Below are 17,144 nucleotides of genomic sequence, written 5' to 3' on the forward strand. Positions count from 1 at the left end.
GAAAGCTTATTCAGGGAGTGCTTTGTGACATGAAGCTCTCTGTGTGCTTCGTACTGATTTTTTTTTTTTTTTTTTTTTTTTTTTTTAACATTGGGACATGTCACTGCCAGGAGGAGGAGCAGAGCTATGTGCTGCAGAAGGTGTTATCCGTAGGCAGATTGAGTGTGGAGGAGCCTTTGACTCAGCTCTGATGGCTTCCTTATCACCTCTGTAAAATAAGCTGGAGGACAGGTGGGTGAGTGTCCAGCCACAAGACCCGCTATCACTTGGAGAATTAAACATTGCCAGCAGCAAGCTGTCAGGGCTGTGGGAGTGGGGAAAGTCAGCTCTGTACATGCTGCAGTAAATAGCCTGTGCCTGAGGCTTTGTACTGCTCTCTACCAGCCCTCTTAATTGCAATCCAGGTTATCTCAGTCCAGCTGGGACCTCTGGCTGGATTGGGAGAGGCGCTGTGGACAGCCTGTTCAGAGGTGAGCTGCTGGCTGGCCTCCATCCCCTCCCAAGTGCTCACCACGTGGTTACTGCAGAGGAGGATTTGCCCTACGTGTGTCCATCTTGTATGTTCCAGGAGAGGAACCACTTTGGTGTGGAGAAACCTTGCAGCCTCTCCCACCTTCTTTAAGCAAGCAGCTGGGTAATAATTACCCGTGCCATCGTAATGGCACTGTGGGGTGCTCACAGAACACACAACGAGCACGCTCAAGCTGTTATCCTTGTGGTATTAATTGGGAAACAAAGGTATAAATGATACAAAGGTGAAGGAAGTTAGCAGCAGAGGCAGAGTTAGTGCTCAGGGGCTCTGAAGTGCAGATTCCCTGGGCCTTTCAGGGCTGTACCCCTCCCCAGTACCCCTGGGTATTACGGATGTCCAGTGGCATCAGGGTCACTGTTTACCCATCCCATGCAGACTGTGATGCTCTCCAGTCCCAGGCTTTGACTTCTGGCCACCTCAGTCTTTCCCTACCAATTCAGTGCTGTTTCTAGGGAGAAATCAGGGATGAGGCATGGGAGGGAGCCCTGGCTTGCCAGCCAGAGGAGAGGCGTTGATGCTGGGTGGAGGAATGTCCTGGGAGGGTGTGATGCTCCTGGAGGGAGTCACTCTGGTGTGACCAGAGGAAAAGCATCGAAGGCACAGCCTATACTTTCCACTTCAGGCAGTTACTGACCAGTACCTTGCCAGGCAATGGGAGCTCCTGCACTGAAGGCTGGCATTTTTGTCATGACAGTCGACATGGAAAAAAGGATTTGCATCCCTCCTTAACATCCCTGATCCTTCTGTGGTTTTTTCCACTCGTGCTTGCGTGCTAGAAAGCCACAAATGAACTCTTGCTCCTACGAGGCTGAAGGGCTCTGAGAAAGCAATCCAAAGCTGGTTTTCCCCTTTTACGCTGTCCTCACATAATCTCTGGCTATTTTCCAGTTACAAGGTCTATATTATGTGATGCTGGAAAGGACAGAAATAAGGACAGCCAGGGAGCATATCTGTAATTCAGGCCATTAGGAAAATCACCCTGTGGCTTGTGAATGCAGCAACTTTCATCTTATTACACCAAAAGCCACAGGATCAGACTTTACAGAAGTATTGTACTCAGGAGGCAGCCACATCGGGTCTTCCTTTACTGTGCATATTGACAGCAATAAATAAATAAAAGTTTGCTGACATGACAGTGAGTTCCTGTGTGTTCTTGATATACTGTCACTGAAATGATGTTAAATTGCCTCTGCAGGAGTTGAGACAAATTGTTGTGACGTGCTCATTTACTGCCAGTGTGCTGCCTCTGCTTCGCTGAGCTGTTGTGTTACGTGCTGAACATCACCCCTCAGAAGCACTGGCTGTATGTAAAATGCTTTTACCCTTGCTACCCACTGCCACTTTTAAAATGGGTATAAAGTTAAAGCCAGGATGGGTTCCCTGGAGGGGAACAGATTTAGACTGGAGATTAGGAGAGGGTTCTTCACTGTGAGGGTGGTGGAGCACTGGAACAGGTTGCCCAGGGAGGTGGTTGAGGCCCCATCCCTGGAGATATTCAAGGAGAGGCTTGACGAGGCCCTGGGCAACCTGGTCTAGTTGGGGGTGTCCCTGCTGACTGTGGGGAGGTCGGACTAGATGACCTTTGGAGGTCCCTTCCAGCCTGGACAACTCTATGACTCTGATTCTAAAGAAGAAATCTCCTGTTTCCTTACCCAAATCCAGGTAACCATGAAGACATGCCCTAAACCACCTAGGGTGATGTTCTTGCCATCAGTCGTTCCTTGCTGCAGATACTAGTCCTGCAGAGGAACCTACTAACCCTGACCCTGTAAGCTCCCTGAAGAGTCAGCACGGATGTGGGTCTGTGCACTGTAGCATCTTAATTGACTGTCTCCTTATGCTGTTTGAAAAGATACAGAATTACTGATTTAAATGTTATCTTGTATTTTTAATGCAATGCAGTAACAGGAAGGTGGCTTAGGGAGCAGGCCACCTCTGTTCAGATAACCTCTACTCGTAACCCTGGGTCAGATTGCTTTCTCCTACTGGGAAAACTGGGAATGAGATAAGAACTCCTTCCACTGAGGAGAGGTCCCTAAATTGTTTCCTGGTGTCTGAGGATAGAAGACAACATACGATGGTTAGCACCTCTGAGATTTCTCTTCAGAAGTTGCAGAACAGCTTGGCTTTGAAATGCTTGTGGCCATTTTTCCACTCTGTCTTCTGGAATTCATTTGGGAACTTCTCCTCCTTCTGAAGACTTTCCCTGTTATCCCCTTCAAACACACTTTAAAATATGGTTTCCTTTGCAGACCCTGCCAAACACAACGCCTGCCCATTCCCCTCTGTGTTGTCTTGCCTACTTTTCACAGCGTGAATGGTGGATCTCACTAAGGTCAATTTAAGGGTTAATTATGTCCTCTACACAAGATGCAGGAAGCCTTCAAGCTGTTTCAGTCCCTGCTGTAGAAGAGTGGCTCCTGCTGAAGGACAGGGCTGCGGCGGGTCCCCTGGTGCTCGGAGCCCCAAGGCTTTGCTCTTGTAGAGCAGCAAATGGCAGAGAAAGGAAGGCAGGGCCGGCCCCGCTGCCCCCAGCGTGTGCTGCTTCTCAAGCAGGGAAAGTGGACAAGAAATGAAAACTGCCCTCGGGGTCAGAAGTCACTAATAAAAGACAAAGGGCTGCTGGTGCGTGATATGCACTGCTGTGGACAGCACTCAAGGGGGATGCAGGCTGGTAGTGATTTTCAGCTATGGAATATGGCTTTTTAAATTATTTTTTAGCTCAAGCTGGTAGGCAGCTTCCCACTCAGGGCATTAGTGAATTCCTTTGGAGATAGGATGGGAGCTTTTCACAGATATGGGCTCTTTTGAATGTTTTTTCGATGCAGTCCCTTGTTGTGGTTACTGGAGGGACAGAAGATGGCTTGTGGTGTTGTGTCTAGGGACTTGAAGTTTTACTGCTTGAAGTTTGCTCTCAAGAAGGTGGCTGTGCCCTGGAAGGTTTCTCCAAGGCTTAGGTTCAGGCAGGTCCTGGTGCTTGCCTGGAAACCCAGTGCTGTAATGTGCTGGTGTGAGTGCAAAGGATGCCAGTGTTTTTAGCATCTTCCAACTGATACACTTGGAACAAAGATAATTCTGGAGTTTTTCACCTGGTCTGAGTGTGGCCATGAATGGGAGAAATGACTAAGCCAGAGAAATTGGCTGTAGCCAGTCACCCGAGAGCTGGGTCTGAGGTGGCCCGTCAGGGTGACAGCCACCCATGAGCAGGGCCAGGTGGGACCACAAACTTGGCAACTACACGTGGCTGGTTGAACAACCTGCGGTGCTTTTCTGCCTACTGAGACGACATCTCTTCTATATTAAGTAACTCCTTTACTTCTTACTGCAGGCTTAAGTCTAAAGCTGAAGTGGAGAAAGATCCAGGTGAGTGTTCAGTCAGGTCTGTGAGTCCTTTGAGCCACCAGTTCTACGTGCAGGACACGCTATAGCACTGGAACCAGCATCTCTTTTTTTCTTTCAGAGTTGGCAGATCTGGCACTTCAGAGGAAGAAGATTTATAAAGGCCATTTTGTGGGGGTAGCAAAGGCACCTTTTGCTAATTCAGAGGTGTTGCAATAAATAACTTATCAGGGTCATGTGCTCTTTGCTGTATTATGAAAACTGCAAACTTTGCATTGCTTAAAATAAGCAAAAACTCTGCTTACCCTTCAGTTCTTCTTGACTGCACCCCTGCCTCAAACCTCTCTGTGGAAACCATCCAAAAGCAGAGGAACAGGTCCTCTCCTAAAGCCACTGCTCCCGTCGGTTAATTCATTGTTAATTCTGGGGGCAGAAGAAACTCTCATTTTCCTTTTTTAGCCCAGCAGATCCCTCTAGGAGATGCCACCCCTAGTCCTCTGGCATCAGGAAAACACATACTAGGTTTTGCTGGGGTTTTTGGTTGGTTGGTTTGTTGCTTTTTGTGGGGTTTTATTATTGTTGTTGTTCTTCTTCTTCTAAGGTTTGCAAAATAGGAGTAAATATTTTTAGCATCTCCATTTTAATCAGGAGCCTTGAAAACAAGCTGTTTATGGTGAGTGTGAGGAAACTGACTTGCTGCAATGGAATTAAGCCCTGTTCAGAGAAGGTGCTGGCACTGTCAGCCCTGGTGGAAGGATGGCTGGAGGCTTGTGTTGGAGTCGCTGCTGGAAGCACAGCCACAAACCAGGCACGTGTGGCAGAGCTCTGTCTTTGGGAGGGCACTCACAGACCCTGGGTGAGAGAGGCAGTCGGTGCTCTCAGGTGAGCAAGGTGTGCAAGGTAGGGAGAAGAATTAAAACCACATGGCAAGAAGGTGGGAAAGCTGTGGCTCTTGTGGCAAGACAGAGGAGCAGCCTTACTGCAAAGACTGTCAGAGAGAAGGGATTGTACCTCGCTTGGGAATAGCCACTGCCCTCATTTCTCCTGATTCTGCCAGAGGCACGACATTTGTACATGCTGCAGGCGAGAAGAAGGTGAGGAGGCTTCGCCAGGACTGAGACTGAAAGGTAGGAGTGCAGCAGATGTGACTAAACACTAGGCCACTGCTGATAGTGGATTAGCGTGTTTAAAAAACAAGCAAACAAAAGTGTGTGCTATGGAAAGTGCATCTCAACAGGCAAAAGAAGCTGTCCTGTTCCTCAGTGAGCACAAACCACCTCAGGTCCCAGCTGGAGTCCAGTCCCAGGTGCTCAGAGGAAAGGGCTCTGCAGTCAAACCCCTGTTTTTCTCTCCCCAACTTACTGCTGCTGAGGAAGAGGCAGTGAAAGAACACGGCCGAGCTGAGTTGAGGGAACGTGGCTTATGGTGGTTCTCCTTTGTGGGTAGCTGTGTGTGCCCAGCTCAGCGGGGCAGAACCCAGTCTTTTAGTCCTGGAAAGTTTTTGGGTATCTAAACATTGACAGGCTGAGGCTGGAAATCCCTGTGACTCTCAGTGGACTCGAAACTCCTCTAGCCTGAAGCAGCAGCCCTCCAGATCCCTCTCTGATCAAGCGTGTGGTGCTTCAGGCAGATGCTGCGACCCATGAAGGGATGTGGGGAATAGCAGCAAAGCCAGTGACTCTGCTTCTGATCCTGCTCCTATATTTCTCGTGTTATGGTTTCTCCCCAAACACAAATACAGAGCAGGTGGGGTTTAATGTGGAACATATTTTAGGTTAAGAGAAACAATGTAGGCTCCCTGTGCAGGCAGAGCTGGCTTTCTTCCCTACGTAGCGGGAATGTGGGTCCAAAATGAGGACAGGATATTCCTAGCCATTCGAAGGTACCTTGCGTGGGTAAAGTAAGTGTGCTTATCACATGTGCCAAGCTTGGATGAGGAGGAGTAGTGGGACACACCGCATCCAGAGCTGGAAGCCAGCCTGCAGCAGGGGAAGAATGAGTTTATCTGGAGAGGGAGATGTTTTACCCCCTTGCTTTGCCTGATGCTGAAGGAGCTGAAAGAGAATGTGTCTACTAAGCCCATCTTCTCCTCTCAGCTGGTGGCCACCTCCAGGTGCTGACAAGGGGTTGGGTTTGGTGATTGCTCATTACACACAGAATCCTTCCAGCTGTGACCCCTGCTTGAGCTGCTCCTTCATCCCACTGCCTCTGGGTCCCAATACACCAGGGCAGACCTTGGCCACCGAGCTTTCACCAGCAGCAGGACAGAAGGAAGGGATTTAATGACCCAGCCTTAGGAAAGGCCCTTGGGAGCAGGCCTGGGAGCCACCCTGCTCCCTTCCTGAAGGGAGAAGAGCATCTCCCTGCCCTGACAGCCCTCTGCTAGAAGCCCTGTTGGGCTCCAAAGGGCAGTTGGGGAGGGTCCTGAGGCTGGCTGTCAGAGGAGCTGCAGGTGGGCTCTGCTTCGTTCCCAGAGCGGGACAGGAGAGAAGGGGAAGGGAGAACTGGTGCTTTCAAGGTGAATTGGAAGGAAAGAACAGACCTAGCAGGGAAGCAAGGAATAGCTGTTGCTGTTAGTGGCCTGCAAAGGAATAAAATGTCCTGATAATCTTCTTTTCCTTCTCTAGGCTGTCCTCCTCGTTGGGTAATTGTGGCTATCTCCCCGAGATGGAAATTGGCATCACCCTGGCATGCTTGGCAGGAGCTGTAGGAGGATGGTGCTGCCCCAAGGTGAAGGAGAAGTCCTCCCCACCATGGTGGGGCTGGGGAGCTGCTCCCCTTGGAGAGTGCAAAGGAGGTGAGATGTGGCCTGCAGAGGATCGTGGCTGTGCATGCCTCTTTCGTAACGCTGGCTTTCTGTCTAGAAAATCTTATTCATCCTGCTTGCAAAGTCTTTCAGACTTGAGTGTTTCATGCAGAAAATGTGCAGAGATGGGCAGCGAACACCCCAGGCTGTTAACCAGGCACCTGCCTTCCCTTCACAGCCCACCTCACACACAGCTCTGGGCCATGTCCTGCGGGTGCAAAGGGAAATGACTGGTCCTCCCCCACCTTCTCCCTGCAGCAGGGACCCTCTGCTGGGGGTCTGCAGACAAGCTCCCATCCCAGTGTGTTTTCCAGGGGCAAGAGGCAGGCTGGGGAACCAGAGCCTCTGCCAAACCAGTCTGAGCCTTTGCTGGGAGGCTCAGGGGGCCTGCAATTTCATGAGTCGCCTGGTGCTGTGTGTCCCTTGCAAGTTGCAAACAACACTGAATCCAGCTCCCCTTCACACCCACCATGTATTCACACATGTATATATACATGCACACACCCTACATATATATACACACACAGGCTCACATAAGGATGTGTATATAAATGTATGTATCTATCAAGAGAAATACTTCATTATGAGGTTGTTGGTTTTTTTTTACCTGAAAATAATTTGCCAGAAAATAATTTATGACTTTTCCTCTCACTTTCTCTCTACGTGGGCAGAGAGCAGACTGGAAACTTTTATCTTCAGGTGAAATATGGTGTGCTTTATAACTGGAGGTCGCCCTGGAGGCTGTCTCTCGACTGTAGCTGTTATTGCCCAGACCCATGGAGAAAACAGCACGTGGACAAACAGCCCTGGCGAGGACAACAGCTTGATAATCAGGCAGGGACGTTTCTGCTTCTCCACCCTGCAGCAGCCAGGTAAACACTGGCCTTGATTTTTCTGAGTTTTTTAGCAACCTGCTTGAGACACGCAGCCGAGCATCTTTCCAGCTCCGCTGGATGAGGGTGGGTGGCAGCAGCTCCCCACCCCAGTGAAGGGGACAAGAAGTCTGTTGTGGGGCAGGGGCTGGGGCATGAGGCTGGGGGCTCATGCAGGTTTTGAGGTTAGCGTGTGGGGACCCTGATGTGTCCTTCTCCCTGCTGCCGCTGCCACCTTCTGGGGATAAACAATCTAAAATCATGAGGGCTATAAAACTAGCACATTTCCTAGCGCCAGCATCATGTAAATAAGCCAGGTCAGACAGCTGGCATGCCAGAAATTTCCTCAATATTTTCCTATTCACATGACTTAAAATGCAACAACATCCTGAAAGCCCTGGAAATGCATCCCTCTTGTATGCATTCAGCGTGTTTTAAGTATCTCTGAATGTCATGGAAAGGAAAACAAGTAACTGTTTCCCCTTGGAGTAGGTGGTTATGTGTCCCCCAGGCAAGGGGCTTGAGGGAGGGAGCGCCGAGTTCCTGTAGCTGCAGTGCAGCAGGGGAGAGATGGTGTTATAAGGAAAGATTTCCTGACTTAAGACACTGTGAATGCACGTGGAGTGTTTAGCAGAATAACTGGCTTGCACTTACTACTGCTGTAATGGGATAGCCAGAGAAGCAGGAGCCGTGGCTGCTTCTGCAGCAGGAGACATAAATTATGGAAGAAGGAGGACGTGCTGTATAAGGTCAGGAGACAGGACAGACAAGACTATATTCTGCTTTTTCCCTGCCTGTCCAGGTGATGTTTGCCGTGCTGGGGTGTGAGTTCCCAAGGTAACATGAAGTGAATCCTGTCTCCTTTCTAAGAAGAAATGGGTCATTATTTGCCATCCCTACAGCCCTAGTTCCATAGCCTGCCACGCTATGGATGCTAATTACAGTAGCAAGGTCACGACTTCAGCTCACTTTCTGGAGCCTGTGTGTGGAGAAATGTGAATTATACAGAAGTGGGATGCGGGTACTCATCTTTGGAATGCACAGCTGCACCAAAGGCAATCAGATTTTATTGTATGGAATCTCTTCTCTCCTTAATCTTCAGAGATTTATTGAAAAGCTTAAGGTTAAGAAAGACCACTATGGCCTCTAATCTCTTCTCCAGTCTGCCACAGACAAGTACATTTCACCTGCTTATCACTGGGTGAATTTTAGTGTTATTCTAATCTATGGCAAGAAAGTCTTGGGAATGGGGTCTGCATCGCTTTGTCTCTGGCACTTACTGGGATTTCCCCACCTGTGTTAACACTGCCTGGACCAACACACACCTAAACACGCCACAGCACGGACCCTCCATGAGGTGTCTGGAGCAACATCTGGCTGGGGAGCGGGTGGGCTGGCAGGTCTCTGTGCCAGCCTCCGTGCACAAAGGGCTGGAAGGCAGAGGGGTCCCCAGGGGAAACCTAGTGGACCCAGCTGGCAGCCCCAGAGCAAGGGGAAGGAGAGGAACCGAGGTGCTTGGTGAGGGAGCCCATCTCACACAGCAGGAAGGGTCTTCAGGCCACATTGTTTTTCATGGAGCTGGCACCACTAATAGAGAAAAGAAGGAAAGCAGTGACTGGCCCAGGCTCTTTATACTCACTGCCAGAAGGATTGTAACTAATTACATACATTTTCTAGGGGCTGTTTGTATCTAAACATACATGGACCATATGTATCTAAACATATATGGACACATTTCATATGTATCTAAACATATATGGACAATACACCATAGGAAGGTGTATTGTTATCCAGGCTAGTTGCTATAGCCTTTGGAGGCTGAGGGCTGGTGAATCCACTGGGAGAGATGATCCTTTTCTTGGAGGCCATGCTCCATGGTGGAGATGTAGCAAATTCATGAGTAAAGTCTACTTGCATGGAAGAGGTGAAGCCCAATGAAATGGGAAAACTAGTCCAAGAAGAGGTGCCAGGCTGGAGCTTTGTGGGAGGAGAAGGCAGCTTATGCCACCCTCCAGCTGACTGGTGAACTTGGGTAAACGTTGCCCTTCCTCAGGAGCAGCTTGTAAGTGGGCCAGAACAAGTTCTGGGGTACGTACCCCTGGTGAACTTGGGTAAACGTTGGAGCAGCTTGTAACTGGGCCAGAACAAGTTCTGGGGTACGTACCCAGCTGCAGCCTGCAGCAGCACCCCTGTGGAGAGAAGCACACAGACAGGTAGAGCAGTGCTTGATTTCCACGTGATTAAAAGGGCCCCTTGCACGTCTGTTCTCTGGAGCTGAGCTGTGGTTTTGTGAAGGGGTTGTCCAGGGGTTGTTGGTCAAAGTGACTTTGAGGCTTGGGTTGTGGTGGCTGCAGGGACAGCAGCCATGGGAGGGAGACAGGCTGCAAGGCAGAGAGCTCTCAAGTGCAAGTTTCCCTGTCTCTGCTCTTGAGAGGCACTTAATGGACAGAGGGATGTTTTTTCCTAATTAAGGACAATATAGAAATATACGTAATGTCAAATTTCCCCAAAGGCGCAGAGAAATGCAGGTGGGAAAGGGAGGGGAGCCGAGGAGCAGCAGCCAAGTGGAAAATACGAAGCTTTATCAGTGCTCCATTTTCCACACAGAGCACTATGGTGTTTTGTCATCTCCTGTGATAAGAAATGAGGAAAATGACCTTTATCTGCAGCTAGCTCATCCAGGCCCCTTGCAGGGCAGGCAGGTGACTTATTCCACTTGCCAGTCATGCCTGTAGTTTGTTTGAATATCTGTGTGTCTGCTGTGCTGCTGGAGGTGGGTGTGTGGAGAAGGCACCGGGGTCTGTGCCGTGCCCCAGGAGGATGAAGAGCACACACATAACCCTGGTGAGCACCTCTGGGGGGGGAACACTCTCTTTAGATTCAACTTTTGAGCATTCAGCTCAAAAGGCTTCAGTTCACCTAACTCCCATCTAGCTTGCTTTCCTAAGAAAATGAAGTGTTGGCAGTTGCTCTGCCTCACCACAGTTGTGACCTCTCTCCACCAAGCTTAGAGACACAGAGATCTCAAAGATGATCCGACCCTTCGTGTTTCAGAGCTGAAAGTAATAAAAACATTTTTATTTTGATTTATAGCTGAACAACGCTGGAATTCGACCAGAAGGCTCCGAGCCAAGCTTGTACCTTGAGGTGGGAGCTGCTTCTCTCGTGTCCCACACCAGTGCTGCAGGAAGCATCTCTTGGTGGGAAGATGGAGGAGAGCAGTGCCCTCGCTGTTCACAGGTGAGGCACAGGGACTTGGCAGGGTGTGGGTATTTCACAGACAAATGATAATAACCATGGTCTATAGGGAGCAACTGGACTGAAAAAGGTGAGACGTTTCCCACCTGAGGGAGGTGGGAAAATGCCCTTTGGTTGCTTGGCTGCTTTTGAAAGGTGCAACAAGGAATATTTAACGAATGTGTAATTTCAACCAAGAGTCTTAGGGGCTCAGCTGAAGTGGAGAGATAGGGGCTCCTCCTCTGCGGTTACTGTCATATACATGACCTCGAAAGAGTGATTTAGAGAATGTGTGATTTCAACCAAGAGTCTTAGGGGCCTGGGCTCAGCTGAAGCGGAGAGATAGGGGCTCCTCCTCTGCAGTTACTGTCATATACATGACCTCGAAAGAGTCACTTAGGGAGCTGGAAGCTATTTGCATCACCCAGCTTTGGGTAGAGAGCCTCAACTTCTCAGCCTTTTTCTGTCATCTAAGCTTACACCTTCTCCATCTATGAAACGAGGCTGGTCTCGGGCAGCCACCAGGCAGGGGACTGTGGCTCATCCTGCCTGGATGTGTGCAGAAGGTCCCGAGGTGCTCACAGCAAAGCTGCAGGGGCTGATGCCGTGTTAGTCGCTAGTAAGAACCTGGTTTTGTAGCTCTCTGTGTCAGGAGTTCTCCTCATTCTCTTCTGCTGGCAGGAGATCTGGATTCTTTATATTTCAATCTGGAATGAAGTGTTTTATCACTGATGCCTTCAGTTGGCCTCTCGCAGCCCAGTGGGGCTGGCTGGCCCTGTATCTATGCCCCGATGGGTAAGCTTATGTGGGAACAGAGCTTCCCACCTTCCACTGAAACAAATGCATAGCATCTATGCCCTCTGAAACCGTATCTCTAGATAGATGTGTTTCCCTTGAGGTCACTTCTTTCCTGGCCCAGACACAGTGCTCGCTTAGTTCTTCACACTCTATTAAAAGCTCTTCCTGCAGTCACTTAGGGAGCTGGAAGGTATTTGCATCACCCAGCTTTGGGTAGAGAGCCTCAACTTCTCAGCCTTTTTCTGTCATCTAAGCTTACGCCTTCCCCATCTAGGAAACGGGGCCGGTCTCGGGCAGCCACCAGGCAGGGGACTGTGTCTCATCCTGCCTGGATGTGTGCAGAAGGTCCCGAGGTGCTCACAGCAAAGCTGCAGGGGCTGATGCCGTGTTAGTCGCTAGTAAGAACCTGGTTTTGTAACCTTCTCCATCTATGAAACGAGGCTGGTCTCGGGCAGCCACCAGGCAGGGGACTGTGGCTCATCCTGCCTGGATGTGTGCAGAAGGTCCCGAGGTGCTCACAGCAAAGCTGCAGGGGCTGATGCCGTGTTAGTCGCTAGTAAGAACCTGGTTTTGTAGCTCTCTGTGTCAGGAGTTCTCCTCATTCTCTTCTGCTGGCAGGAGATCTGGATTCTTTATATTTCAATCTGGAATGAAGTGTTTTATCACTGATGCCTTCAGTTGGCCTCTCGCAGCCCAGTGGGGCTGGCTGGCCCTGTATCTATGCCCCGATGGGTAAGCTTATGTGGGAACAGAGCTTCCCACCTTCCACTGAAACAAATGCATAGCATCTATGCCCTCTGAAACCGTATCTCTAGATAGATGCGTTTCCCTTGAGGTCACTTCTTTCCTGGCCCAGACACAGTGCTCGCTTAGTTCTTCACACTCTATTAAAAGCTCTTCCTGCATAACGTTCTCTCTTTAGTACCCGGTGCCAAATATATCCAACCACCAAAACCTTTCGCTCTCAGAGGGACAGGTTTGGCACAGGGGGTGTTTACGGGAGGGGAACATGTGTCCACAAAGCTGGATACCATTTTTCCTGCGTCTGTCTTCCCCTGCCACCAAGGGCCATCTGAGGGCAGGTGGGAAAAGTCACTCTGAGCTTTGATAGCACTTTAGGGGTATTACTCTGCCAGAAACAGCAATAAAGCTGTGGCCTATGGGCTTGCAGTGACAGCCCAGCTCTTCATTTCGTTCCAAGCCCTGGCTGTGTTATCTGTCAGGAAGATAATTCCTTGACCTTGCGGTCAGGGGATGATGGCTTTGCTTAGTGATTAAGCCACTGCAGTAGATAACACGCCATGTTTAATCCCTTTGGGAGCTGGTCCTGAGGGGGAGGGGGGCGGGCAGGAGGGGCTGCAAAAATACAGCAGCTTGCAATGGGCCTGGAGGCCTCAGAAACGGTGGCAACAGCACAGAAACTGTGGCTGTATATGCCCATCCTCCTGAGTTAATTTGGTGGCAGACTGGAAAACAACTAGCATATCTAGGGCACTATTTTATCAAGTGACAGAGCCATATGGTGCCGAAAACCAGAGTCGTCTGAGGGCTTAGGTATGTCAGAAATCAAGGAGTCCCTTTGCCTATTGATCCTGTCTGCTAGCTGGCATCTATAAAAGGAAGGTTTATAATTATTTTCCCTCCACTCTGTCAATGGGGGAAGGGACTCCTGAATAACCAGCTAATAATCCTGCTGACTCGAGCTGGGGAAGGATGAGATATAGCCTTTTCTGAAGGATGAGATATAGCCTTTTCTGAAGGATGAGATATAGCCTTTTCTGCTGCTTCAAACTTGTGGCTGGAATACGGCCGTGAAGCACCCGGCTGGTGTGCTGGAAAGCCCCACAAGCCTACCTTAACCTTCGAGCAAGTGCAGCAAATGGAGTGTGGATGCATGGCCAGGCTTCAGGGTTGTACTAGTCATTGAGGGTTGATACTGAGGGTCCTGCCTGCAAGTGAAGTCAGCGTAAGAGCTTTGGCTGGCAAGGTCCAACCCAGCAGGCTTCATCCTCCCAGCCAGCTCTCTGTCCCCCCTTTCTGCTGAGAGTCTGCTTCTTGCCCCTGCCAGAGAAGGAGAGGATGGGGACACGAGCCCACACCCAGGCTGCCAGCGATGAGACACTATCTTTCTTGGGAGGACCTATTTTTTTGAGCGAGCCTCTCTTCCCATGCTGTCAGTGCACAGGTGAGGATGATGATTCCCCTTGAATCTGGCTTTTCCCTTTCTGAAGGTCCCTGCCCTCCTTGGAAACAGCCCCAGCCTCAGGTTTCCCTTGGCTGTGGTGTCACCTCTGTTCTGACACAGGAATGTGCTAGTTGTCATCATGTGCTTGCCTTTGGGCAATCGACCTTATTGGGCATGAACCCAGCCCCACAGACCAGTGACTGAATTGAAATGGTTGCTTACAAATAAAGCCATGTGTGGATCCAGCCTTTGTGCAAAACTGCCAGCCAGCTCCCCACGTTCCTAACAACAACTGGGCTACAGGCAGGTCGTGGGTCTCTACCAACCCCTGGCAGTTCAACATTTAATTTGGTCTTTAAGGAAAGGAAAAAAAAAAAAAGGAAGTAAAGAAAGAAAAAGCAGAATTAAAACAAGCTTCAGCAGAAATATGCTTCTTCTTCCTCTGCTCTTGAACTAGATACCTCTCCTGCAGCTCATCTCCTCATCCTAGCACCAACACACGGTAAAATCCTTTTAATACCAGCTCACATTCAAACACTAAGAGAAATGGTCTGCATCACCACCTGCTCCACAGGGGCACCCTTGGCTGCTGCCCCAGAGCCCACAGGTTGCTCAGGTCCCTTTCTGCTCCAATGCCACAGGGTGCTCAGGCTCTAACACCTCCTGCTCTAACACCATGGGGTGCCCAGACTCCCTCCTGCTCTAACACCGCAGGCTGCTGCTGCATCCCAGCCGCCCAGAGGAGCACCTGTGTGAGCCTGGGTTGGAGGAAGCCACCAGGCTTGGGTGCTCCAGAAGACACTTCCCTGCTACTGTGAGGGAGGAGCCTTCAACAGGAAGGAGACCTTAAAAAATTCAAAACTCATCATGACTCTCACACAGGGTCCCAGTCCTATTTTTATGATGTGTCTGCTTATCTAAGTGCATATCCCAGGCAGCTCTGTGGGGCTTGTTTCTCTTCTCCCTCCTTACTCCCACCACACATTTAGGACGTGTTCTTTGCTGTAGTGGTATGAGAGCCCTCATCATTGAGGATGTCTAGAATAGCTTTTCTACACTTCTCCATTCACTGAGCTTTCCAGCGACCCCCAACCCTTGTTGGAAAATACTCTCCTTTCTTACCTGTGTCCCTAAGTTCTTTCTACCATTCTTCATTCCCTGAAGGTATCTGAAATGTTGTGTGAACGGAGCTGTTTGGCCATGCACATTTCTGTTGCATGAGACCTATAAAGCTGCATCTTTTATGACTTGAAGGTTATTTAAATCTCCCACTTTGCCGTTTCTTCCTTCTGTGTCATGTTCGGCAATTCTTTCCTCTGGGGAGACATTTTGTCCCTTTGCATTTATGCCTCCACCCTCCTCATAGAAAGGACTTATTCTACCATTATACTCTATACATCAGGCTTTCCTGCTTGCAGGATGCCTCTCTGTACCTGAGGACGTTGCCATGGGGTCTGAGAGTATTGCTGGGTCAGTGGGTACCGTGCAGCATGCAAATTTATATGGTGGGTGGCATCAGGATGGACAGAAAGAGCCCCTGCAGATGATTGTCGGAAGACTCTGCAGAAATTCCCCTGGTAGCTGCATTACAGTACATTTTCTGTGCATTTGGGGACTCACAGGCTGTGACTGAATCACGTGGCATCTCTGTGGCATCTGCATTATAGTACAGAGCCTTTGCAGGGAGGGATCTGCAGGTTCCCAGAGACTGTGGGAGCCACAAGATACCTGGAGAGTAGCACAGCATAGTCTGGTCAGAGACACAGAGAGGACAGTAGCTCTGGGTGTGAACATCACTGCCTTCAGGAATCTTTATTTCCACAATTTTTTGATGGAACAGTAAATAAAATGCATTGAAACACCTCACTGTGCAAAGAGGTGCGTGCAGGTCCTTTGAAATGTTGTAGGAATCACAGAAAACTTCTGTTACAAGACAGAGCTCCTTCTGCCTGGGAAGCATTAGGACTCGTAGCACCCAAGAGATGTGAGCTGGAGTGACAGCTACCACGTGAGGTGATATGGAGTGTATCTGCAGCAAACCTGAGATGTCAGGTGCTCTGACTAGTGTTGCATAAAGCCCTGAAGGCTCCCTCAGCCTGCCCACCTGCCTAGCCTTGTCTGAGAGCAGGCAGGTCAGCTCTGGTCCTCTGAAACAATCCTCCCTGGCTTTACTTCCTCCTGCACAGCAGTAGGTGAAACTGCTAGCAGAAAAAGCAGTGTCACAACTGTTAAAATATGTCTAAAATTCCTGCCACAACATGTCATTCAGGCCTACATAAGCTAACTATGAATTTACTGGTAGCGCTCAGGATGGGTTGAAAAGGCCATGAGGAGAAGCTGGAGAATGTTGGACCAGTTAGCCCAGCCTGGGTCTGCATTGCTGCAGTTTAACCTCTGCTGGTGACTGAGCTGGTCTGTTTAACATGGGCTCAGTTGTATCCACACCTCACTGGCAGTCACAGCTGCAGACACACCTTGGGATGCTGGAAAGGAAAGCTTCCTTCTCATGCAAGAGGGGCCACCACTTCCCATGATAAGCAGTGGTCTAAGCAGGAGGGCAAACACCTAATTGCATCTTCTGGGGCTGCCAGTGCTCGCCCCGTTAGTGTTACACTGTCTGGGAAAGCAATGCAAGGGAAGCAAATTCACCATGGTGCTGCTATTTACAAATCAAACAGTAGCATCCCTTTGCTACACCACAACGTCCTGGTTCTTCTGTAGGTTTTTCAATATACACCACCCAAAGGCATGAAGCTGGGATTGAAACAGTTCCTGTCATTGCCCGTGCACAGGCATGCCTCAGTTTAAGGAAGAGCAGGGCAAATTAGTTGGTTAGAAGCCTCCACGGACAAGTGGAGACTTGGCTGCACCCCGTGGCCGGCTCCCCAGGTACCGAGCTGTGGGTGTAGGCAGTGGGAGTAGGAGCCTTGGGGCCAAACTGGCTAGGAAATACAGACAAGTTGAATCTGGTGGGAGCAGAAAATGGTGCAGAGGCTCTTAGTGTCTGAGTGAGGGCTGCAGAAACCACCTGGTGAGAGCAAAGTGTAGCTCCTGTGTTGGGTTTCATGTCAGATGTTGGGCTGAGTCCACCCAGGATGGCTGCGTAGTGGTCCCTCTACAGTGAAAATACTGCCTTTCTGTTCATGGATCTCACCTTGTGTTTCTTTGGTCTTGTTTTTTCCTTCAAGTCTAAGGAAATAGCTGTTTCTGGGAGGTAACTGTGATGCCTGTCTCGTTGAGTGTGGACTGGAGACGGGTGAACAGGTAGCAAAGCTTGTGAACAGAGCGGCCCCCCTCTAGGGTCTAACAAAATGCATGCAGCTCGGCATTTAACAAACCTCTCAACTGCTGGCACAACGCTCAGGGCTTTTTTCA

This window comes from Calidris pugnax, unplaced genomic scaffold, assembly GCF_001431845.1.
Source record: "Calidris pugnax isolate Ruff unplaced genomic scaffold, ASM143184v1 scaffold56, whole genome shotgun sequence".
Taxonomy (NCBI): Eukaryota; Metazoa; Chordata; class Aves; order Charadriiformes; family Scolopacidae; genus Calidris; species Calidris pugnax.